Source organism: Grammomys surdaster, unplaced genomic scaffold (genome assembly GCF_004785775.1).
Source record: "Grammomys surdaster isolate TR1022 unplaced genomic scaffold, NIH_TR_1.0 130, whole genome shotgun sequence".
Taxonomy (NCBI): domain Eukaryota; kingdom Metazoa; phylum Chordata; class Mammalia; order Rodentia; family Muridae; genus Grammomys; species Grammomys surdaster.
Window position 1 is genome coordinate 16066182 of NW_021604588.1, and position 27112 is coordinate 16093293.

Consider the following 27112-nt stretch of genomic DNA (forward strand, 5'->3'; position numbering starts at 1 on the left):
AAGAAAGAAGAAAGAAAGAAGGAAAGAAAGAAAGAAAGAAAGAAAGAAAGAAAGAAAGAAAGAAAGAAAGAAAGAAAGAAATGGTTCTCAGGAATGAGTTATGTTAGAGAGAACCCTTGGCCTACAAGCATTGATGCACTTGATAACTTAGGTCATAGATGTTGGTGGTCACTTCTAGAATGGAAAGAACCACACTTGGAAGCCTTATCTTATGAGTACAGTTTTCAGGATGTATATATATATATACAACATCAGGATTTGACCACCTATGTTTGCTCTGAACATCATTTCCCTCATAAATGTCCAGAATTTTCTTTGCAAATATTTTGTGGTCCTTTTGCCTCTGCCTCGGCCCTGAAGCTGATGACAGTAAAGGGCTTTTTAAGATGGTCTGAATGGACTGCTCCTACTGACTCCTGAAGTCATCCATGATGGGAGGGTTTGATGTCATCATGGCTTTATTATAACCATTACTCACCTGCAGGACACGGTGGGCAGGAAGGTACATTAGGAGCACAAGAGTTACTACTGTGTAAGCAATCTTTGACTTTGTCTTAAGATATAAATATGTTGCTTGTATAGGTCATTATAGTGGTAGATAGTATGTTACTAATAAAGAAAATCCACAACAATGTGTTTGACACGAAGAAGGAAGTAGATGTAGACAAAGAAGCATGCTGAGAAGTGCACAGTAAGCAGGCTTTCTCAGTGAGAGGTCCCTAATATGGCCATTATAGAAAACACAGTTACCCTGTGTGTACACAAAGAGCCAAAATCACTCTCTAATGCTGGACTAGTGGCAAAGCAGAGGTGCCACTCCCTAACCCTAGATCATAAGGCTGTACAATTTACCAACTATCTGTTTGAAAAGTACAAAGTAAAGAGGCCACAGTTTGTTATGTGGCATCCATTTCCTTCAAGAATTCCAACATAACACCTGTTCTTGTCTTTTCTCGAATTCTCACAATAAAGCCTGGATACCCTTGAACTATCTGCTCTCTTGTCTGTCCTGAATTCTAGGTTTACTGGTTCTCACCAACAAGCCCAACTCTTCCTTCTACAGAACAGGCTGTGGCAGGGAACCTGTATACTGCTGTGCATGCCTTCTTGGCTGGGTGACCAGTGGTCATTAACTTTAGTCATTTTTCCTAGAGGGAATCATGGTCAATGGTAAGATTAGGGTCTTCAGAATCCTGTGCTCCCCACCACCACCACCACATCTACCCTTCTTTTCTCATGTAGCTCTTTTAGGAAAGGACCTAGTAGGACCAGACACCAAAGACTTAGAAAAGAGCCATCAAGGGTCTATAACTAGGAGGGTGGGTGGAGATTCCAGGGCTGAGGCTATATTTATTCTGTTTCTGTCATGTTCTCTGCTTTTTTTTGCTTCTAGAGAATCATTTGGGGGGACAGATTTAGAGGTAGACTTCGGGACTGAGTACCCCCATTATCAACTGCTTTTTGCTTCCTTTTAGTGGCATGATAGTGGCACTCCTGGCACCCCAATAACCAGGCAGGACCAGGCAATCAGATGTTTTTCTAGGACTTAATTTTTAATGATAGTTTGTTTCATAATGGAATTGACTCAATATTTTTCTACTATAAACAATTCTGAGATCAACATCTTATGTGTGGGTACACACATATATACATACAATACACATATACATATTATGTATTTTCCCCTTCATCACTGAAGTAAAATGCTGGATTGAAGGAGGAAATGGTATGAAGCTTTTAGGTACATTTTCCTAAATTGCTTTCCAGAGAATTGTACTGATTACTGCTCCCAGCAAAGCAGAAGAGGGCTGAGCCTTTGTTCTCTGTCTCTCTCAGGATGTGAAATTGAGGCTGGGAGACACTTGCTGATCCCAACATATCTTGGTTGATAAGTTGTGGGACAAGATGAAGGGGTGTCCAGCCTATTCTGGGAGGTCACTGCACTCAGCTGGAGAACAGAAGAACAGAGGTTCAGCTGACAGTACTGCCTTTCATTTATGAGTCAACTTTTCTTCTTTGAGCCAATGAAGAGTTGAACTTCCAATAGGAAATCAACCAGGACAAAAGTCCGCGTCTCTCCCAAGAGGGCTGTACTAGAAGCAGGAAGCCAGAGGGTATATGTGCTACCTCTGGGAGCAGCGATGAGCTCAAGGTAGCCTTTGCCCAGGGAAGATGGTGGCCAGCAAACCCACATTCCATGAGGGATTGCTTTTGGTTCTTTTTCCTCCAGTTAGCATGAGCTGAGCACAAGATGTCTGGCACTGAAAAGGGTTAGGATATTGTACTGGCTGGTTCTGTGTGTCAATTTGACACAAGCTGGAGTTACCACAGAAAGAAACTTCCCTTGAGGAAATGGCTCCATGAGATCCAGCTGTAAGGCATTTTTCTCAATTAGTGATCAAGGGTTAGAGGGCCCATTGTGGATGGTGCCATCCCTGGATGGTAGTCCTGGGTCCTATAAGAAAGCAAGCTGAGTAAGCCAGGAGAAGCAAACCAGTAAGTAACATCCCTCCATGGCCTCTGCATCAGCTCCTGCTTCCTGACCTGCTTGAGCTCCAGTCCTGTCTTCCTTTGGTGATGAACAGCAGTGTGAAAGTGTAAGCTGAATAAACCCTTTCCTCCCCCAACTTGCTTCTTGGTCATGACATTTGTAAAGGATAGAAACCCTGACTAAGACAGACATGCCTAAGCAAGAGTTTCCAGCATGGGATGCTGTCTTAGTCAGTGTTCTATAGCTGTAAAGGGGCATCATGACCATGGCAACATTTATAAAGCAAAGCATTTAATTAGGGTTTGCTTATAATTCAGAGGTTTAGTCCATTATCATCATGGCAGGAAGGATGGTGGCACACAGGCAGATATGGTGCTAGAGAAGGCACCAAGAATTATGCATCTAGTTTGACAGGCAACAAGAAGTGAGAGACACAAGGCCTGGCTTAAGCATCTGGGACCTCAAAGCCCAACACACTTCCTCCAACAAGGCCATATCTCCTAATAGTGCCATTACCTCTGAGGGCTATTTTCATTCAAACCACCACGGACGCCTTAAGTATATCAGGAGGATAGGAATTGATCCTGGATGTGTAGTCGGTTCTAACACGAGGCTGTATTACCAGAGTACAAATTCTCCCAGAAGAAATTTAGGAAAGGCTTCCCAACATTGTGGAGAATTTTGGTCCAAGCAAAAACATAGAATGTATTCCAGGAAAGCACATGCAGGTAATGAGTCTCTGTGTTCTGGAACTGGAGTTATAGAGAACCTACTAGTGGTACAAACTGTGTTACTGATTGAGGTAGGACCACAATTCTGGGAAGTAAAGCTGTGTATGGGCTGCTTTTGTGTGTCAACTTGACACAGCTAGTGTTATCAGAGAGGAAGGAGCCTTAGTTGAGGAAATGTGTCCATGAGATCCAGGTGAAAGGCATTTTCTCAATTAGTGATCAGTGAGGGAGGGCCAGGGCCCACTCTATGCTGGGTGGTGCCATCCCTAGGCTGGAGGTCCTGGGTTCTATAAAAGAGTAGACTGAGCAAACAATGATGAGCAAGCCATCATGATACTCTCCGTGGCTCTGCATCACCTCCTGCCTGCAGATCCCTGCCCTGTGTGAGTTTCTGTCCTGACTTCCTTTGGTTATGAACAGCAATGTGGAAGTGTAATCCAAATTAACCCTTTCCTCCCCAGATTGATTTTTGGTCATGGTGTTTCATCACAACAATAGAAGCCTCAACTAAGACAGGCTGTAAAGTGAATCCTTGGATTTATATTTTGAAGTCTTGGGTTTCTACCTAAAAGGCCTTTGGTTTTGCAGCAGTAGGAAAACCAGAGGCTATCTTAAGGCTTGGCCTGCCTGTAGTACTACTTGTGTTACGGAAAGACTAAAGGGTATCAGGATAAATGAGAAGGGGGAAGCCTGAGAGCAGAAGCAACTAAGGCCATGACACAAAGCCACCCCTGTACGTACACACTGTGATTATGCACATTTTTAAGCATCTGGGAGAAAGAACAAGTATGGTAGTAATGGCCTGAGACTGGAGCTGAGTTCTGGGGAGACATTGGAGATCTTGAAGCTGAGGTAGCTGTCACCGCCGAGAAGGAAACACGACCCCAAATGTCCCAAATATTAGAATAATGTCATTATTGTTCCCTTACCTGTGACAGCTGACGGGCCAGTATGATCTATGATCTTTCTGGGCCTTTTATTAAGTTTCCATCGCTCAGTTGTCTGTGCAGTCGACTGCCTCAGGGAACATTGGAGATTTGAATTTGAAAATGAGATTCACAAAATTAGATATTCTTCCTATTTTTTCCCCTTTCTCTAGCTCCAAAAATGACTTCAAACAAAGGGTTAGGAAGGGCAGAGTCTTCGGCTTCAGTTATAAAATAGCTCATTCTTAGTCCCCAAGCTTCCACCTCCTCTGCTGTCTCCCCACGTTTACCCTTGCTTTGAACCTCCTTCATTTCCATGGAAGGAGAAGCCTAAACCCAGGTTCTCATAAAGTTAAAAGAAGGGAGGAAAGCTCTGAGAGGTGTCCTGAGGCAGAGAAAGCAGCTCAGAGATATAACACAAGGAGCTGGTGCTGTAAGCATTCAGCTAAGTAAGGAGTGCAGTCGCCTGGAGGAAGTTCAGTTGGAGGTTTGACAATGTGAAACCCAGAAGTGGCTTTCAGTTCACTAAATCTTGAATAGGAGTGGTCAGAAAGGAGACCCCAGGGAGAGAATGGCAGACTCAAGTCATCCTGAAAATGAGAAGTTCTAGTACTTTCTTTCCTATCACGTGGTCTCTCCCAGGCTCTTTCTCTGCATCACTGGATAGCAGGAGGAAGAATAGAAGCTCAATTAATGACTTCAACATCTTCTATGGGTGGAGGTGTGGGGCAGTGTGGAGATGGTGTCTGCTTACCCAGGAGAACTGTGCTTCCCCTCAGTGTAGTTCCCACTGGGGTCATGTGGTTTGTGTGCATTCTGCCTCTGTAACTCACTTTGTTTGATGTTGTTTTGACCAGAAATTGAAGATCATCATGGCTAACCTGTTAATCATCCTGGCACCAAACAAGAACCCAGACTGAAGGTTGCTTGTACTTTAATCCTCCCAGCTCCTGATGAGGTTAGGTCCCTGCTCATTTGCTGGTCCAGAAAAAGGTCTTTGCTTTAGTTGTACTGGGAACACAACCTATGCAGCACACTGTCCAGTGGGCAGCTTGCTATGACCTCACTATTCTGTAGGAGTCCCAAAACCAAATGGGAAATTCTGACCCTCAGGACACCACGCAGGCTCCTGTATTGATCCTTTCAAGCTATGAACATTATAGGTCATGACAAAATGCACGTCCTCAGCTTGAGAAGCAGATCACACTGCTCCCAGATTTCTCATGGATAAAATTTGATAGAAAATGATGATGATACTGGAGACTTGGAAAGTCACAGAAACAAGAGTTTCCCATCATCAGGACAATATAGATGAAGTTCAGCTGCCTTCCATCCAATACCCTACAGTCTCTTCTCAGCTGCCAAGCCAACAGGAACACAGAGGGAACGTCCTGAAGAATCCACTCATGGAACAGCTTCTCAGAGTGAAAGAAAGTCATTTAATTTGTCTCCAACAGTGTTTAAATGATGGTATGACACCAGCAGTCTTTAAGAAATGTACACAAAACTTTATTTTGTTTCCTTTGTATATGTCTGGTTCTCCTTCACCAGATCCCAGAGCACATCAGACTCCATACCCCAGGCATATGTGACCCATTCTTCCTAGGAAACACGGCAACAATCTTAAGGGTCCAGATATTCCTGGCATTAGGAAGCCTCCTAAGACATCTATTTGTTTCCTGTTTATGCCCAGATAGGTGTGTGCATGTATCTCTGTGTGTTCATGTGTGTGAGTGTGTGTGTGTGTGTGTGTGTGTGAGTGTGTGAGTGTGTGTGTGAATGTGTGTGTGTGTGTGTGTGTATGTGTGTCTGTGTGTAGAGACATGAGGACAACCTCAGGTGTCATCCTCAGAAATGCTGTTCACATCCTTTGAGACATACTCTTCCACCTGTAATAGCAAACTCACTAACTAGACTAGGCTGGCTGGCCAGTGAGCCCCAGTAAGCCTCCTGTGTCTGTTCCCCCAAGCAGTAGGCATACAAGCTTGCATCACCATGCCTGGAATTTTTAAAAACAGTCTGAGGATAAAACTCAGGTTCCTTTTCCAAGGAAAGGGGTTTTACTGATTGAGCCATTCCCTCTTCCCCATGGTTTATTTTCATGTGATCAGTTTTGTAGCATTAAACAGTTACCATGGTCTGTTTCCAGAACTTTCTGTTTTCCCAAACTGAAACTTGGAATCTCTTATATATAAGCTCTCTATTCCCTTTCTCTCCTCCCCAACTCTGGACACCAACATTTTACTTTTGTCCCTGTGAGTTTGCCTGCTAGGAGTTCCTTGGGTAAGTGGAATCATCTGTACCTTCTTAGTCTACCACAGTCAGTGGGTTCTTAGCCAAGGTTCTTCAGATTTTGTCACATAGACTCAGAGCTGTTCTTGGTGGGGTTGGGGTTAGGAATTGCTTTTTGATAAGTTAGTTTACTAAGAAGCCAGTAAGTATTTATGAACACTTTACTGTACATTTAGAAGGGAGATAGGAAGGTAGCTTGAAAAACAGAACAATTTTAAAACAGCATCATTGTCTCCAATGTTAAACTTCTAATTTTGAAGATCTGGAGGCAAAATGAATACACACAAAGTAGTAGATAACATGGACACACATATCAACACACACACACACACACACATACACACACAAATACATGCGGACCTCTGACCTTATTGCCTATGTGGTGCAAAAAACATTGAAACAAGTGGTACAAAATCAATCCTGAAAAATCTAATTCATCTGAGGCAAATCTGAGTACATTTGGGGATACAGTATTTAGGGAATTGACTTTTGGGGAGTGGCTTAGAAGACATTTTCCTTTTTAAAAATATCTAAATGAATGTTAATTATCCAGGGATTTTTTTTTTTCTGAGTGGAAGCAGGAACTAGTTTACACATCTCCTTTTTCCACGTGCCTCCTCGCTTGACACAGTTCATTGAATCCTGCTAGATGCAGTCAGCTATTCACCATCTGTACAGAACAGCTGCAGTTTCCTTCCTATGCAAGCAGAACACTCTATTATCGAGAAATTGGCATATTGTGCCTGCTGCTTGCTCTCTTCGCATCTTCCTGCACTGTGAGGCTAATCAGGGGAGAGGGAGCAGCCACCACGTGTCCCAGCTCCTGGCTAGGTCAGATCAACACAAGCGACATCATGCTCATCTTCCTCACCAAGTTAACTTCTCCAAATGCTCAAAACCCTTCGGTGAGACATCTGTGCCCAATGATACTGTTGAATAGAGAAAGATGTATAAATAGGCACAGGACTTCCTGTTAAATGTATTGCATTCAGTGTAAATATTTATGTCCCTTCCTTCTGAAATGTTCTGAAAGTGAGGGTAGAAAGATGTAAATCTATAAGGAGAGGAGGATGGGAAGGATGACGTCACTAACAGGAAATGTTGACCAAGTGGGGATCTTGAAAGGGAAGGATGAGTGGGAATGAGTTCTTCAGAGGCGAGAGGCTGCTGAGGAGGCAGCTACAAGCAATAGATCGATAAGGACTGCAGAGCTCTGGAATGATTTGGGGATTGGAGTCAGTAGGGATCCTGAGACTAGAGGAAGGAAGGGTTAGGTAAAAATCTGCTCAGTCAGTAAACTCTTGCTTCACAACCATAAGCACTGGAGTTCAAAAAGAGACCCTGCATAAGAAAAGCAAGGGGGAAAGTAGTTAAGGAATGCATTCGACCTTTACTTTTGGTGCTATACATACACATGCATGTACACACACATACACACACACAAAGGAACCTATATACATGGAGACACACAAACACACGCACATGCAAAGGAACATATACACATGTCCATATATAAAAGACCAAATACACACATGTGTACATACAAAGGAGCACATATACTCAGGCACTCACCCTCCAAAACCATCTGTGTAAGCAGCAATAAGAATTCTAATTTACCCTTCCTTCACCAGCTGATAAACTCTTCTCTAACTCGTCAGGAGACTGGAGTCTTTTCTGTAAGGAATTTTACCCCAGCTGACTCCACCCATGTCAGTACCTAGACACAGCCAAGGGTGCGGAGACAATGTCAGACTTGGAACAGGCCCAACAAGTATGTGTTTAATGGTGGAGAGCCGCTCAGACCAATAAGCTGCCTTTCATATAAAGAAAGCCGGTAAACACTGACCTGTGGGCTGTATCATCTACCAGACTCTAAGAAAGCTTATGGAGGGACAAGCAGTACAAACCATCCAATCACATCTCTCTAGTCCTAAATCAAGTCCCCTAACTCCCCTTTTGTGATATTCTTAAAATTATTTCCCAGGCTATAAAAATCTATGACAGAAAAAGAAACTAAGTCGCCATATTTCTATCTTCTCTAAGTAATCTTGTTTATATACATCGTCTGGGTTTGTCCTGTTTTCCTGTGTTGTAAATGGATGTCTGTTTTGAAAACATCCTTCTATTTTACTGTTTTGACTTGACAGTCGATCGTAACACCTTTCCCTGTCAGTGTGTGAATTGCAGTGACCTCATTTCTTATAGTTGATAGCATTCTCCATGTGGGTGTAACCACACGCTCTTCCCTTAGCACGTAATGTGGGACATTCCATTGCATCCTATTTGTCTGAGACTAAACAACTCGAGAATGAGGACAGATCTTAGATAATTTGACTATTTCCTTAAAATGGTTGACTCAAAGTGTACATTCTTTTCAAAGTATTAATGCCCTACATGATTTATGCTTTGGAAAGTAAACAATTTATGGTCCTATCTATCAGTAACCTGTAAGAGTAGCCTTTCTCTTCCTTCCTAGCACAGGCTTAGAATTTTTCCTAAAGGAGACAAGAACAGCATCATTCTGGCTTGATATTAGGGACATCTTAGTGTTGTATGCATTGATATTTGGTTACAAATTCAGCATGTGGAATATTGTTTAGATGCTTACATTTTTTAAACTAGTTATCTGACATTATCTTTATTATAATATTTATCTTCTTGACCAGTTTGTGCCTTTTAGATGTATAAACATTGGCCCTTATCTTGTTACATGCAGCAAATATTTTCTCTGCGTTAGATTTTTCCCTTTAACTTGTTTCTATTTCTAATTTTGGTTTTAGTACTCTATTTTTAAATATGGAGAGGAGAAGGAGTCATCAGACATATTGAAAAAATTATTCAGTTTTGAAGAGATATCAAAATGAAACAAATTGACAGGAAAAGGGAAGAAGGAAGAAAATAGAAAGTTGAACAAACAAATGTGCATCTTCCTAATATTCATATAATGAAATCCCAGACCAACAGGGTGATGGTTTTAGAAGGGGGGGTTCCTCTGGGTGATTAGATCATTAACAGGGTCCAGAGTCCTCCTGAGCAAGATGAGCAGTCTAGAAAAGAAACTCTAGAGAACTCTCTGGCCTTCTACCTGACAGATGAGGATATAGCAAATTGGACAGTTTAGAGTCCTGAAGAGTATCACCACTAGACAGTGGCCATGATGACAGCTTAAGATTTTTAGCTCCATAGCTGTCAAAAATAAACTTCAATTGTTATAAGCCACGCAGTCTATGTTATATTACAATGGCACCCTGAACTAAGAGAAAGCTAAGAAAATGAGGGAGAAAAGTATTAGGGTAAGAAATTATGAATCTCAGATAAGATAATATATTTATGAAAAAGATACTATATAAAAAATACAGAGATGCTGGGAAGATGGCTTAGTTGGTAAAGTGCTTGCTTTAAACATATGACAACCTTAGCTTGTATTCCTAGCACTCATGTAAGAAGCCAGGCACAGTGGTGTATGCCAGAAATCCCAGTGCCAGGGAGATGGTAACCAAAGGGGCCCTAGAACTCAGTGACCAACCAGTCTATCCAGTTGGTTTACTCTAAGTACAGTAAAACACCTTGTTCAAAAAATAATACAGAAAAGTGAGGAGGACACTTGTAGTGGTTTGAATAAGAATGGCCCCCGTAGGCTCATATGTATGGCTGCTTAGTCACCAGGAAGTGGCACTATTTGAGAAGGACTAGGAGGTATGGCCTTGTTAAAGGAAACTTTCACTGGGGCTGGGTTTTGAGGTTTCAAAAGCCCATGCCCACCAAGAAGACCAAATTAGAAAGCAGAGAAGGAAAAAAAAAAACAGAGAAAAAATAGAGAATTTAAGAAATAGAGTGTCAGAAAGAGGCCAGAAAAAATGACAGAAATAAATTATCAAAGAAAAAAAATTCCAGATTATATGAGATTGAAAGGTGCTGCCAAGAACTCAGACAAAAGAATACCTTTTACCTCCGGTCCTCATAAGTGACTAACTTGCAGAGGACATTATGTTTCCCTAAGTAGAATGTGAAACTCTATGTCAAGGAACTGTGTGCATCTCAGGATTAAGGAGAGGGCATTGTACTTTATTCAGTGATCTAGTCTATATCACACCCTCCTGTCTTCTCTCTCACTTCACCTCACATTTGGGTACCTATTCTCACTCTAATGGATCCAGTCACCTCTGATGAACCAGTCAGTACAAAAGCCACATCCCACTTCTCTCAGGTAAAGACAATACAATTGAACAAAGAACATGGACTTACCCATTTCCTTCATATTTCTGTGGTTTCATTGGTCTCCAATAATATGGAAAAGTAACTGTATTTTAATCTTCCAGACAAGCAATGTTCATGTAGTTTTTACCCAAATTATGTAGAAAAGTATAGAAGGAAGGGAGTTGGCCATGAAAAGACAATCTCAGGCTAAATGTGCCTTTCAGCTAAGCAGTATCCTTAAACTACCTCAAACTTTATTTCTGTAATATAGCTTTAATACAAAGCAAACAGCTTAACACAAAAATTATAAGGAGCAATCAGGACCACACTACGTATTACGTTCTAGTCTACTGGAGATGATGCTTTAAATTTTGCTGTAAGTTTTAAGCCTGCAAATGGGTTTGTTCAAAGGGATCTTATCTCCACATCATTTCCTCTGTGAACACCCAAGCCTGTCAGACTGAGACTTATGAACTCCCCTCATCAATGTACGGTGCCTAATGATAGACGGATTCCAACTTGAAAGAAAGTCAATTCAATTATGGCAATTTTTCTAGAGCAAGAAGTAGAAAATCGATCACATAATGACATCTTACATGTCTAACAAACAATAAAACATAGCCAGTATTACAGACTTGTTTCCTTGGACCCAAAGTACTGAATCGGTGTCATTGTCCTGTCTTTTGAATATATTGGTAGATATAAAAACTTATTGTGTGCACACTTGTTCTTTATAGTTGGAGATCAATAAATCTATCCCTAAAAGTTCTTTTCTCTCTCACTCTTTCTTTCTTTCTTTCCTCTTTCATCTAAACTATAATTAAGCTTTTCATAAACCTGTTATGAAATTCTTCACCTCAACACAAGAGGTTTCCAAGATAAGCAGACCCAGTCAGTCACCATCCTTCTTACTACAGTGAGTGCTGGATCTTGTCTCTTGTGCTTTCCCCTCTCCCACCAAGCCAGGCTCTATAATGAAAGATTAGTGGAAAATGAAGGAAAGTGTCTACCAAAAAGGAGTGAGGATGATATATCTATGCAGTTTGTGGCCATTAATACAAATTACCCTAGTGAGTCATGGCTTCTGAGTCTTCTTTCTCCTGCTAGGATGAGGCCCTGCCAGTACCTGGCCCTAGAACCTGACGACAATTTTATAGCCAAACAGCTACTAAATGAGATAGTGTTGGAACCTGTCACTCTAAGCCTTAATTACAGGTGATTAAAAATTGGAACACACCCATCTGGAGAGATTAGGAGGAGTATATGTTCATTGACTGCTGCATCTACTTTGACGCTTGGGTGTTACCACTCAAGAACAGTAGAGTATAAAGGGAAATTGGCCTTATTTGCTCTCCACATGTCAACAGTTTCCATCCTATCAGCGTCTCCTGACCTTGGTCCTCAGATCCTGCCCTCTTTGGGGCCTATGGAAAGTAGATTAGATTGCTGGACCTTGTGAGAATTCCTTGAAAGAATTGAATCCCTAAACCAACCAAGAGAGGAGAATGCCTGTTATCTTTAGGTATTTGGATAGAGAGAAAGAGAACTTTCAGTTGCTTCAAACATTCATATATTTGGTCCTTGTGCAACTAGGTGCCTTACGTTCATGCTATATTTAAATAAAGCAGCAACACTACACAGCGTAATTGGGAACACAGGAAAAGAAGACCAAGCAACCACAATGATGGTATAATATGGCTCTTACATGTCTTCCAACAGGCTTGTATATTAAGTGATTGGTCTCAGATGGGCTACTGGAAGGTGATGAAAACTTGAAAAGATGGCACTATGAGAGGCTTTCTAGTCATCACCGTGCCTCCTAAGTGGATAATATGACCCTGGTCTCTTTCTCTGCAAGCCAATATAAGTTATCTCTCAGGTATTTATTATATTAAGGGAAGCTGAATAATACAGTGACTAGGAAATTTATTGATTTGAGTCTGCCTCACTGAAAAATTGGCATGGACAACCCCAAACTCAGAGCCTTTGTAAATAACATGACTTATGGGGGTCCTAAAGACAAATTGCATGGACATGCCCACACGTCACACCCAGAAAGTGAGGTGATGCGCCAGGAAGGCCATGTAACTGTGAGGTGCCATGTAGATGTTACTGCTGTTATCATGGCTGTAGCTCAAAAGGAAGAAAGGTCTGTCCTGGTTCATCACTTCAGAGAGAAAGTTTCTATGGCCTCCCTAAACAGCTGGAGACCAAGTGTTCAAACCCATGAACTGTGGAAAATGTTCTACATTCAAGCAAGACAATGAAAACAAAAGCATAGGATTTGATTATACAACCCTCAGTTCCTTGGGTGTGTGCCTTCTATGTTTTCAACTCATAAATCTTTTCTTTGTGACCTCTTGAAGAATGTCAGACAATTAGTCATGAGGCATTGCCAAAGGTGTACATGTTTGTCTTGTTGAGCACCCATATCTTACAGAAATAGATATCCTGGGTATCATCTCCAGCCAATCACTTCAAGGTGTGCTCAGAAAACACTGCTAAGCTGTGACATTGGTACTGTGTGCTGTGGGCCTTCCACACTTAGTCAGGGAAATTCAGCCAGACAAGTTTTAATTGTGTTTTACTGTGTTCAAATAATCAACTTTGTAAAATAAATATTATTTAGTTATAAAAAAAATATTTATTTATTAAAATATTTTACAATTTAGATGTTTTCCACGTAGCTTATTTTGGTGAGATACTGTGTTAGCTTCCTATCACTATAACTAACTCTCTGAGATTATCATTTTCTTAGGAGGAAAGGTTCATTTTGAGTGCTTGGCTTTATGACTTCTTAGTCTGTGGTCTTTGGCCATGTTGCTTTGAGTCGATGGCAGCACACGACACTGTGTGGGGAATGTGAGGTAGAGAAGGTCCACTCATCTCATTGCCATGAAAGAAGAAATGGGGGATGAAGAGGAGGAAGAGGAACACACAGAGAGAGGAAGGGGGAGCCACACCCCACCATGACCTAACGTCCTTCCTGTCATCTCTAAAAGGTTTTATTTCCTTGCCATGGCACCAAAGAAAAACAACCAAGCCTGTAGTAATTGAACCTTTGGATGAAATTTAGGATGGATCCCACAAAGGATAAATATCAGGTTTTAGTTTTTGGAAATTGCTTTGGGTTTGGAAAAAAGACAACAGACTGATGGGAAGGCATTTGACTTAGCCAATGGTTGAAAGGACCATGAACAACGTACCACACTGAGGAGTTATATATGAATCAAACTCAACTCACTCTGCTCTACTGAAACACCAGACGTAAAGCTACATGTGTAAGAATAAAGATATTATATCAGAGGAACTGTACATGGCAGGGGTTAGGGAATAGAGGATTAGGGGTAAAGGGGGATGATCAATGGCAAGGAATGGAAGAAGGAGAAGAGAAGTGAGAAGAAGGAGAGTCTAGGGACCCTAATAAAACATTGAGAAGTCAGAAATGACTTGATGAAGTGGTGTGTGTGTGTGTCTGTGTGTGTGTGTGTCTGTGTGTTATATCTGTATGCCCGTGTGTGTAAGATATGGATGTGTTTCTGTGTGTATTTCAAGGACAGAGACCTGTGGCATGATGTGTGTCATTTAGTTTAAATGTAGACTGCTTCCTAATTTCTCATAACCAGGAGAGAGGTGCATTTTGTATAAAAAACTGCCAGTGGGGAGCAGACTGTAGCACATGGGCCAGGAAATCCAGAGGCCTGGATGGGGGTCTCCCAATTCAGCCTCTTTCAGGCCACATGACCTTAAGCAAGGTTCTGTACCATGTTGTAACCATGAGGACCATGGGCAGACAAGTAGCGAGGCAGCTCACACAGATTTGAGAACAAAATTGCCTGTTTTCCCTTCTGTTTCCACAGATTCAGACTTTTGTTTAAATAATTATTTATTTATTTTATGTATATGAGTGCAATGTAGCTGTCTTCAGACACACCAGAAGAGGACATTGAATCCCATTACAGATGGTCATGAGCCACCATGTGGTTGCTGGGAATTGGACTCAGGACTTCTGGAAGAACAGTCAGTGCTCTTAACTGCTGAGCTATCTCTCTAGCCCCAGACTTTATATTTTAATCAGAGTTTTGTTTTGTTTGTTTGTTTGATATGATTTGCTTTGCTTTGTTTGTTTTTAAGACAAGGTCTCATGTAGCCAAGGATGACCTTGAAGTCACCACTGTGGCCAAGAATGGCCTGGAACTTTCTGTCTCTTCTTTCCAAGTACTGGGATTATAGGTGTCCATCATCATGTGTCATTATAATGCTGAGATCAAACTTAGGGTTTCACTGACTGCCAACTGAGCTAGGGCCCCAGCCCCTCTCCTATTGGTTTTAACCCTTCACCCACTATCTCTTTACTTCCTCACCTTTACTCATCAGCTTCTAGCAACTTCCTAGTGCTGTATCTTCCTTGAATAGGCTGTTAGACCTGGTAGAACACAAGTGTCTGGTCCTGTGCTGTAGATCCTTGTTAGCCCATTAAGGGAGTGAGCCCCAAAGGCTACTGTTTACTTGTCTGTAATCTCTCAAGCCTTTATAGAGTCAGGATTGACACTGTTTAAGGTACAGTGAAAAGTAAAAGCTGAGTGGAATAGATATCCACCCTACCTTGGGTAAGCTTCAATTGAGAAGTATGGATAACTTCCCTGTAAGGACAGAGTCTTTGTAAGCACCTTAGTGATTCAGGAGAGTACAGGAGCGTCCTTTCTAACATCTTAAAAACGTCACAGGAGGAAGGTCAAAGATGAATTGGTCTGAAAGATTCAATAGGCAAGAATTTCTTACACTACCATTGTATTACTATTTTTTTTTTTTTTTTTTTTTTTGGTTTTTCGAGACAGGGTTTCTCTGTGTATCCCTGGCTGTCCTGGAACTCACTCTGTAAAACAGGCTGGCCTTGAACTCAGAAATCTGCCAGCCTCTGCCTCCCAAGTGCTGGGATCAAAGGCGTGCGCCACCACTGCCTGGCGTATTACTATTTTCTTAAGTCACAATAATAATTAAAAGTAGTTACAGGTGCTATAGAGATGGCTCTGCAGTTAAGAGCACTTGCTGCTCTTACAGAGGATCCACGTTTGGCTCCTAGCACATGGTGACTCATAAACATCTGGACCTCTAGTTTCAAGGCATCTGATGCCCTTTCCTGGCCTCCACAGGTACAAGACACTCAACAGCCTGCACATAAATACATGCAGAATACTTGTACACGTAAAATAAATAAATCTTGGGTTTTTTTTAAAGAAAGAAAGAAAGGGGAGCTGGAGAGGTGGCTCAGTGGTTAAGAGCACTGACTGTTCTTCCAGAGGTCCTGAGTTCAATTCCCAGCAACCACATGGTGGCTCGCAACCATCTGTAATGGGATCTGATGCCCTCTTCTGGTGTGTCTGAAGATATCGACAGCATACTCATATAAAATAAATGAATAAATCTTTAAAAAAAAAAAAAAGAAAGGAAGGAAGGAAGGAAGGAAGGAAGGAAGGAAGGAAGGAAGAAAGAAAATAAATGTGAAAGCACCTATGACCACCTTTACAAGTTTAAGTTGGTTAAAATTCCAGAATGAACGAGGGTCCCAAAGGTCCATTGGCATAGGAGCTATCAGCTCTGGCTGTTGAGGAAGGGAGAATCACTCTGATGTGAGGAAATGGTTATTGGTGGCTTGCCCTTGCCCCAGTAGATGTCTCTATACCCATGTGTGTACAAATAGCACTAATTGGATCTAGGGGATAATTAATAATAACAACAGAAAAAAAGGAGGACATGAAGATGGGAGGGAGGGGGTATTGTGAGGAGCTGGAGGGACGTAATGGCAGATGTATATTGTGCTGGCTAAGGTTTTGTTGTTGTTGTTTGTTTGTATGTATGTTTATTTGTTTTTCACAAGTTGACACAAGCTATCTGAGAAGACGGAACTTCAATAAAGAAAATGCCTTTATAAGATAAGGTATAGGCAAGCATGTGGGACATTTCCTTGATTGATGGTTGATATGGAAAGACCTAGCTCACTGTGAGGAGTACCATTCCTGGGTAGGTGGCACTGGAGTGTATAGGAAACAAACTGAACAACCCAGGAGGGGCACAACAGTGAGCAACACTCCTCCGTGACCTCTGCTTGGCACCTGCCTCCAGGTTCCTGCCTTGAGTTCATGCCTGACTCCCTCAATAATTGAAAATGATCTGGGAATTACACACTGAATTACTTTCCCTTCCAAGTTTCTTTTGGTGGTGCTATATTATCACAGTAATAGAAATCCTAACTAAAACAAACATGACCAAAATATATTTTTAAATGTATACATTTTTAACGATTAAATAAAATTATCATTAATTTAGAAAAATAAACAGAACAGTGTAGACAATGAATAACTGATAGCCAGACACAGTCAGAAGATTAGCATTCCTTGGGAGCATAAAGGGACTTCTGACCACAAGGGGCCTGGGTAAAGAGTGCCAAGAGCCATGAATGCCAGTAACAAAAAGATAAGCTGCCTTCTGTAGGGGCACTGGAAGGATGTGTGATGATTTTTTCCATAGTGTGATCAACCTATGCTTAGCAGGCAATTGGGGTTGGAAAGGGTACCCCAGGAGAGGGGGAAGTCTATGGGAGGCTATGGTAACAGTCCAAGGTTGAGGTTATGGAAGCTGAACTGAGTGAAATGAAAAGGAAGCAGAGAGATCACTTCAAACATTGCTGAGGATGAACCAACAGAATTTGCCAACCCGTTCACTTTGTTGAGGATATGTTTGTATCATCCATGCAAGGGCATCCATTAACTTCTCCAGCAAAAGTCCCTTCTCGCCTAGCCTGTTATTACAGACAGGGCCTCCAGTCCAGTCATCTTCTTCTCAGTGTAATTATATGCAATAAAAACTTGATGTCATAGGGTTAGCCCAAAGCGTATGGGTTATTCCCCTCCACCAGCATGGCATCATAATTTTCTAGATTTGCTTATGATAGCCTGAAGCTTCCCATCTAGGAGATTCCATTAAACAACCTGAATCTTAACATTGTTCCCTGGATCCCAGAGCCTACAGATCAATGTGGGTTGTCCAGGGATTTTAGCTGATTCATATGGTATGTGTTCTTTCTATAGCTGTCTGTGTCTAAGGGTATAAATGTCTTCCCCAAAGAAAGACTGACTACTTTCCCTAGTGTAAGGTGTGTGTGTGTGTGTGTGTGTGTGTGCATATGTTCATGATCATGCTGCAGATCCTGTTGTTTTCTGGCAGTTTCCACAATGATTCACACTAGGAAACAGCTTCTCAGTGCTTCCGAGCCTCTTGCCAGTTACCAGATCTTTTGTGGATTAACACTGAACAAGTGATGTCAAAAAGGAGGCAACAAAGACAGGAAGAGGGAAGAAGAAAAGGAAAAGAATCAGGCCTAAGGGAGACCAGAATAAGGATAAATGGAGATAAAGGAAAAAAGGAAGGGGCACGGGGGTGGGGGTGAGGGTAGGGGTGGGGGCAAGCAGGAGCTGACTCTTGGCTGTGGTAGATAATCTGATCCTTACCTTTTCTATCTTGGGATCTTCCTTTGTCCACATAACACCGCTCCCCAACTGCGGGCTCCCTTAAGGGTCCAGAGGATGCTGAGTCCTGTATAGTCCTGTATAGGTCTCAAAACCTGCTTCTGTGTTTCCCTAGGCTGGGGCATGACATTCAGGAGCCCAGAACAGTTAGATTTTTCCATTGCTCTCCTTACTGGGAGAAAGGCTCACTGGAATTGCCAGAATACCTTTTCCCCTAGTTCTTTGACCTTGCACAAAGTAGGTGAATGTGTATTCCTGAAAAACAAACAAACAAACAAACAAACAAAAACATAACACCAACACCAACATGGTGTCTGTGGCAGAGTGTCTGTCTGCTACTCTATTCTCGAGAGACCCCACATACTCTCCAGTGAGTGTGTCAATCAGGTCTTCAGAGGAGAAGCTCTGAATTGCTTTGCGTGTTTATCGCAATGGTCTCTGAGCTATCTTTCCCATATGATGACTTACTAGGAAACAAAGATACGCCTAAAGGGATTTTAACTTAAAATTGTGTTTGGAAATCAATAGCTGCCATCTTCTGAGCCTTCTTCTTAGGTTTAACCAGCTGACTAGGGCTGAATAACAAGCAAGCAAATCATGCCAACCCTACTCCCTCTTCCTACAACCATTTAGTTTCTAATCAAACAGCCTGGACAAGAGTCAAATGCCTACAGCTGGCTGGAGGCCCTAAAGATGCCCCTAAAGATGCACTCCTTCATAGCAAACGAGATGAGACACATGGAGTCAAATGTGGGTCCTAAAACAATGAACTCAAAAGATTCAAATTTCCCTAGAAATCTCACTCTTGGGAAAAGAAAGGCTACATCCCTGGGGTCACCAGAAAAGGGACTTGTCTGATAGAAAGATGTCACATGGCTCCGACAGCCTATCAAATAACTAAGTTGGCATATCCATATTTCCTGGCTTTTATCTTATCTTTTCTACATAATTTTAACACTGCTGCAGGAAGAGGGGAGAAAAACTAGGAGCCCGTCTCTCCTTGATTTCATTAAACTGTAAATACATTTGTTTTCTTTAACCATTTTCTTGCTTCCTAGCTTTGTTTGAAGCACAAAGAAGCTGAGGTGATGGGTTTATAGACCTAAGTGCCTAGCGACAAAACACACTGAGAATCACTGGAAGCAATGGATGCCTGAATCCCAGTCTATAGTCAGAGCTTCTGCAGTTGCAGTGTTTTAAGGTACTCCTGCAGTCCGTGGTATATAGGTGTGTCTATGTGGACGGGGCAGCCGAAAAGCAACGTAAACTACCCCTGGCATGAGAGTATCTGATTCCTAGAGGGTCTTCAATGCTCACCAGTGGAGCCCAAAGATATTTTTTTGCACAACTGGATAGGTGGGGATACAGGCTTTCTGGAAAGAATTATGATATTCTAGAGAGACAATGGCACCCCTCCATTAGGCTATCAGACTGTTAAAACAATGAGCCTTAGGAAATTGGGATTTGCCCAGAAGTCTATGCTGGAAGGAGAAAAAGGTTAAAAAATACATAGTACCAGCCAGAGGGAGTCTGTTGCCTGGAAAGGGAGTTCACACAGTTTTGATCACCTCTCAGGCTCTCAGCAGGAGAGATCAGAACTGAGACCTGAGACCTTGATGAAGGCAGGTGATGAGGATTGCTTAGCTAAGCGTGAGCGTGTTTCCTGTTCTCTGTTTAAATGTGGCTCTCATGTCAGGACTTCAAAGATGGGCTTGCCAGGCTGTCACAGGATCACTGTCCCTCTTCCAAATGTGACACATTGAATAAATCTTTTACTACTTTTCGATATTAGCCATTTTCTTAATTGTTCTATTGAGGATGGTTGGCCAAACCTTACTTGCTTGAAGTGCCAGGGTCTGGCCTCTAACTCTAACAACTCTATATCAGGGACAGCACAAAGAAAGTCAGAAGGTTTCCTTAATTTAGGCTTTTAGGAGAGAGTGTTGTGAGTTGGGCCATACAGTGAGAGCTGGAAAGGGCAACCAGGGGGAGGGGTGGAAGTTCAAGTGCACTTTTGGGCCTGGGGAGATTTTTCATTTTCTCTACATGTAAATAATGCTTACATACCTTATTTCACCATGACTGGTTGGGTTTTGACTTCTCAATTTTCTGGAGCTTCTCGCATAGAAGAGCTTCCAAGTTTTAGACCTCATTCATTAGCAACAACGGAGAAGGGCTCACTGCTGCTGTCCCCTTAGAGTGTGCATAGCTTCCTGTAAATAAGCCTCAATTAACCACGGCTTCCAGTGACCTGAAGGAAGGCCTGGCCGATCTGAGTTCTGTTAATAAAGCCCTTGCTTGTGCTGGAAGTAATTAAATGGGCTGAAGGCAATTGTCAGAGCTCCAAGGGCCAAATCCTATCTCTTGTCAGGCCAAGAGTAATGGCTGAGCCTCTCTATTGGAACATAATGAAAGAGACAGGTGGGAAGGAGGCCTGTTGTCAGCAGCCCAGATAACTGCTCTACCTGGGGATTGTTATAAATGTATTTTGATGGCTCATTATGTCAAGAAGAGTGCTTCCTTATCTGTAGGAGTTCTCAGCAGAACAGAGGAAATGATCCCAGTGTGGCCTGTTATTTATCTAGATGTTGTTCCTTAATGGAGACATGGGGGCAGGGAGGAGTTATGTGAACCACGATGTTGAGTTTACAGTGTTCCTTATTAATCTTCTACTCTTGCCTTATCAGCCTCTGTAGGTAGGGAGATAAGGACCTCTGACAATGGATATCATACAGAAAGGGACCTCTCAAAATGGTCACTAAAAATGCATCCTTTACAGCAGCAATTCTCAACTTGTGGGTCCTAATCCTTTTGAGGCTTGAATGACCTTTTGACCCTTGGGAAAGGGTCACATATCACATACCTGCATATCAGATATTTACATTGTGATTCTTAACAGTAGCAAAATGACAGTTATGATGGAGCAATGAAAATAATTTTATGGTTGGGGATCATCACACCACGAGGAACTATATTAAGGGGTCATAGCATTAGGAAGGTTGAGAAGCACTGTATTACAGGATCAGACATGTTAATGTGGCATCTCACTCAAAATAGAAGATTATTTTTGCTTCAGGTTTGAGAGGAAATGGTATGTAATGAAGGAGCAATCCTCGTGATAAACAAGTCTGGGGAGCCTGGGTGGAGTAAGGCTGAAAAGGGGCGCTTGTTCCAGATGAGCTCAGAGGCTCTGATATGCTAGAATATGCCATAGGTCTGCAAACCTGCTGAGGCGTGACTATCAGACTTGCCTGACTACAGGTCTGTCTGAAGAGAGAACTGCTTGCAGAAGCAGTGTGCTAAGGAATACACTTCGAGAAATAGCATTTCTAAAGAAATTTATTACACACACACACACACACACACAAACTGGCCTAGCAGTGAGTCAGAAAGATGGCTCAGCAGATAAATGTGCTTGCTGCCAAGACTTCACATAATGAGAAGAGAACCACAGGCCAAAGGTTTAGCTTAGTGACAGAGCATTTGCCTAGCATGCAGAAGGCATCCCGGCTGATCTATACACACTGAACCCCAGCTTATCTGCAAGCAGTGTATCCCATCTGGTCAAGTTCTGTTCTGTTCCACAAGAGTAAAGGTTAACAATTCTGAAACTGTTACCTATATGTAGTGGAGAATCACATTCATGAAACAGAAGATGAATGGAGGAAGCCAGGCTCTGCACTGTTAGACAAGGTTATAGATACGAAAGGGGAAAGGAGAGAATGCATTACACATGAAGACATTGGTATGGATTACATCTAGCTTAAAATGGAAACAGATGGCCAGAATACAATAGAAATATGTACGTTTATATTAGACACACATACATATATTTATATGTATATATACTTTTATATATATACAGATTAGTATACATACCCATAATTCTTTGTTTATGCAGCTGAGAATTTATAAATACATGTGTGCATGTATTACATGTATATGTCTATATATATAGAATTAATATATGCCTAGTTTTGTTTACCAGCTAAGATTACTCACACACATGCAAACACACATATAGACACACAGACACATACACAGAGAGAGAGAGAGAGAGAGAGAGAGAGAGAGAGACAGAGAGACAGAGAGACAGAGAGAGACAGAGACAGAGACAGAGAGAGCTTATGTGTGTGTAATATAATTAATATATGTCTAGTTTTGGTTACCAGCTAAGATTACATACATGCAAATAGACACATGTATATATACAGAGAGAGGTTAATACACACATGTATAATTTTGTTTGTTAGCTATGAATATACACACATACACAGAGGTTGACATAAATACCTATAATCCTTTGCTTTTTTTCACCTGAGATTACCCAGAAACAATGACGCCATAATAGCAATGAACATGCCAAGTATTCAGATACAGGTTTATAAATCCATTCCCCATCAGGGTTCCTGGTACAGGGTTGTATTTCAGTTTCTTGAGAGGCAGAGACAGACAATAGCAAATTCAAGGCTGGTGTGGACTACAGAGTGAATTTAAAGCCAGCTGCAGTAACACAGCAATATCATGTCTCAAAATAAAATATATAAAAAGAACCGAGGTGCCTTGGGCTATAGCTCAGTGATAGAATACTTGCCTTGAAAATGTGAGACCCTGCCTTTAATCCTTAATGCAATAAAAACAAGTATTAAAAAGCCACTTCTAGTAAATAGAACCAAAACTTACAGGAAAAACAATTGATGTAAAGACTAGGGAATACTAAACGGACCTGGAGTATCTTGAAGTGATCAGGGTATGTTGTTTTTAATGTTTCGGTGTTATGTCCAGGGACTGCAGGGGGGAATGACACTAGCCATTAGCTGAGACAACATCAAGTCCTCCTCAGATGGCCTCTCTTCTTCCAGTTGTCTAGACTAAGTTTCTTTTCTTTTTATTTAAGGGATGAGTGGCCTCTCTTTGTATGCTGTCTGTCCTGAAACTTACTTGGTAGATCAGGCTGGCCTTGAATTCCTAGAGATTCCTACCTCTGCTGCCTGAGAGTTGAGGTTGAAGGAGTGCCCCGCCATACCTAGCTAGATGAAATGTCTAAGAACAGGAAAAATGAATTCCAAAACAGTCAAATTTGAACTCTTTCTGTCCCATTTTATTTGTCAATCAAGGTAAAGGTCAGCCCTCGTTCAAAGGGAGCAGAAATAGAGACGACAATACAGTCAAAGATGAGATGGGAAGCATTTATTTAGAGTCCTGAGTAACCCAGAGACTAGCACAGCTAGTTCACACCTCCTCACATCTCCAAGTTTGCAAAAGCTACAGAAATGACTTCAGAGGTTAGACACACAATGTGTCTCCTATTTGAGAGCCCTGGCCCTGGAGTGCCTCCACATGAGGGGTATGTTTGTGTGTGTGTGCATGTGCATGTATGTGTGTGTGGTCATTCCTCTCCTTCCATTGCAGGTTCCAGAAGTTGAACTCAGGCCATCCGTCAAGCTTACACACCAAATTTACCACTGAGTCATCACGTTGACTTATTTTCCTTGTCTTACAGAATGAAAAGCCAGCTCCCTATTATTTAGGATAATTCTATAGTGTCATATCTCGAAGTTTTGTTTTGCCCACAGAGAAAGCAGCACCAGGAGTGATGCTCAATATCATATTGCTATTTGACAAAATCACCCAAATACTCCACAGGTGTTAGGAGCGGTACCACCCCCAGCTCAGGTTGGCTCTTATAGACAGACTAGAGTTGCTCTTAAATATGTCCTGGATTCTGAGGAGAATAGAAATTACTAATATTGCAAAGAGAAGTTTGTTTTATAAGGGCTGGGGATTATCCTTATTTGTGGGTCTAGGGGAAAATATTTAGAAAGTAGTTGGGGATTATGCTGGTTTGGTAAAGTTTGTGGTTGTGGGTTCTCTGCTAATACTCATGACTTTACCAGCTCTAAGTAGTTGGCCAGGTTTTTAATACCAGACATGGTATGATACTTGTTAAGCATAGCTAAGGCCAATTAGAGAGATGTTGGTTACTTCCAGTGTATGTGTGCCACTACTGTACCCTTAGGGTTATCAAGCAATGCTGGTCGTTGTTGTGGTTCTTAGTCATCATAGCTCTGTAGGACTTCTGGTTGCTTTTCTCCTTTGGAAGCTTCCATGGCACCGTCTAGTACTATGAAAGCTGGTCCTCAGGGAGGAGACTTTCAGGTCAGTTCCAGCTCAGGAGCCTCTGGGCCCTACATCTGAACTACATGTTGTCTTCAACAATGAGGACTTACTTTCCATCCCTGACTGAGTGTGGAGGGACACTCAGAAAATCACAACCAAAATGTAGGGTTGTGAAACCCACTCCCAACAGGTATATCTATAAAACAATTTTTACACTTAAGTGGCTTGGGGAATCATTGCAGAAGAAGGGACAGAAAGAGTGTAAGAGCCAGATGACCAAGGAGTGTGTGATGATATTGTATCTCCTTTTAATGTCAGAAGCTACACCTATAAAGTCTCATCAGCATGACTGCTCAAATATGAGACATTAGGTAAAGTAAACAGAGGAAAGCCCCAAAACTACAAACAACTAAGAAATGGTGAAAAGTGGAGAAACAGTCTTCTTTAGGAAAGGGCACACCAATTGGTTATCCAAACTGAATGGCTGCCCTAAAAACAAACAAACATAAACAAAGCAACATTATATAGACTGAGAAGGTTGTATTTATGTATTTAGAATATTTATACATTATATATTTAGAAGTATATGTGTGTGTGTGTGTGTGTGTGTGTGTGTGTGTGTGTGTGTAAAAGCAATTATTGAAAAAAAGAGGCCACTGAAAGAGAAAAGTTAGGTATTTGAGAGGAGAAAAGAGAAGGGAAAGATGACATAATTATATTATGATTTCAAAATTTTAAAATGAATGATATTAGAAAGTTAAGAGTGTTGTTTATATGTGCTGATTTAGTTACTTTTCTTTTGCTGTGATAAACAACATGAGCGGAGAAATTTATAAAAGAAAGCAGTTGATTGGGTTTATAGTTCCAAGAGGATTAGAGTTGGTGATGGCAGAGCAACGGCAAGGCAGCAGGAACAGCTGAAAGCTCACGTCTCAATTTGCCAACAGGAGGTAGAGAGAAGACCAGGAATCTCTTGAAACCTCCACTACCCACCACCTCCACCCAGTGACACACCTCCTCCAACAAGGCCACACCTCCTAATCCTTCTTAAATAGTTCTACCAACTGGGGACCAAACATTCTATCATAAGCTCTGGGAGCCATTGTCATTCAAACCACCATACATGCTGTTCCCTCACTAGCTCAGATTCTGTTCCTAGAGTATTGAAAACTGGAAAGTGACAACCTGAGTAAAAGTATATCTTCTAATGTCAACACAGCCCCCATTCCTTCTGTCAATCAAATATTTCACAAACAACAAACACAGAGAGTCAGAAGCATAGCTAAGTATTCAGAAATCAAATCAGAATTCAGAAAAGACTCAATTCTTTTGTCCTTTGTTCTATGTGGTAAGGAAATCCACCCTGGTCATTGAAAAGGATATTCTGAGAAGACACTGGGAAGAAAGCAACAGCTATTAATTTGGGCCAGGTTGGGCTAGAAAGATGACTCAATGCTCTCACAGAGGACCTAGGTTTGATTCCAGTGCCTGTGTGGTGGTTCACAACCATCTGCAACTCCAGTACTGGGGGGATCCATCCAATTCCCTCTTCTGTTCTCCTCAAGCACTAGGCTTGCACATGGTACACAAGCAGACATACATGCAGGAAAAAATGCATATACATAAAAATAAATATATTTTTACTTTAAAAGCAAAACCTTGGAACAGAGGGCCAAGCACTATTTGGCCCATTTCCTAGAGCTTTTAGGAGAAATTAGATGATGGCTGCTAAGCTGTATTGGTTGATGGCCCAGAAGAAGTTCATGGGGAAGGAGGCAGTAGTTAGTGACTTTTTAAAATCACAGTTCACACTCTGGAATTGTGTCTGCTCGTGATGGTAATTTGTTTTCTTCTCATCGTATTCATATCCACTACTCTGACATACAAAGATATCTGTGTGTGTGTGTGTGTGTGTGTGTGTGTGTGTGTGTGTGCCTGCCTTTCCCTTTGAGTCTAGATATGAGTGAGCTCAAGAGAAGTTGCCAAGTGGAGGTGAATTTGGAAGGAGAGACAGGTCACTCTATCTAGGTGCTCATCTTCCCAAGAGTTTTCACTGAGGCAAGCTTGCATGCAGGAGGATGAAGGATGAATGAATGATATTTAAAGAAAAAAAAAAGAGGGACTTGAAAGAGTGAAGGGGGCTAAGATGGCTTTGTCTGCAGAGCGGTTTGTGATTTACATTGTAAATGTAACAACTTGAGTTTGGTCCCCAGGAAACATGTAAAAACATGTTGAGTGTAGTGGCATATACTTAGATTCCCAGTTTCAGAGAGGTGAAGACAGGAAGAATCCACAAGAAGCTCTGTGGGTGGCCAGCCAACCTAGCTGAGCTGGTGAATTTTAAGCTAACATTGGAGACAAGAATAGAGGCATTCTGAACTTCTGAATGCTAAGCTTATGGATTGCCAAAGCTCCCTCGCAAATCAGAGTTTGGCTTCCATTTTTTCTGGCCAATTTAATCCAAACAGCTCCACTCATTTCTGCTTAATGACTTGGCTTGCAGGTTGCCAACTGTAGGGTTTGAAAACAGTTTTCAAGCTAAGCCCTTTTGCCATGATCAAGTATTGGCAGAGGCTACAAGGAGGGTTGATTTGAGCAACCTTTGTCTCTGAGCTGAATGTCTATTACTACCTGTTGAGGTTTGGTCTGTTGCTATGAATTATAGTGCTAAATTCTATACCTGAAGGTCTAGGCTTACAAGTGTCTTCTCATGTTTACAAGCTTTTGTTGTGCAAACCTTACTCCTTGATTTAAAACTATTGGTTAAATAAAACTGGCTATGGCCAATTACTGGAGGGATTAGAGATAGGTGGGTTTGGAGTGACCTGG

The 27112-nt window shown here is 41.6% G+C and overlaps 1 long non-coding RNA gene across 1 annotated transcript; it reads right to left on the bottom strand.

The window, feature by feature from the left end:
* Positions 1-4191: 4191 nt before the first annotated feature.
* LOC114614293 lies at positions 4192-20331 on the bottom strand. The gene is made up of 3 exons (XR_003710293.1): positions 20231-20331; positions 18146-18418; positions 4192-4236 (listed from the first exon to the last, which is right to left on the bottom strand). It is a non-coding gene; the product is annotated as an uncharacterized LOC114614293 (long non-coding RNA).
* Positions 20332-27112: the final 6781 nt, after the last annotated feature.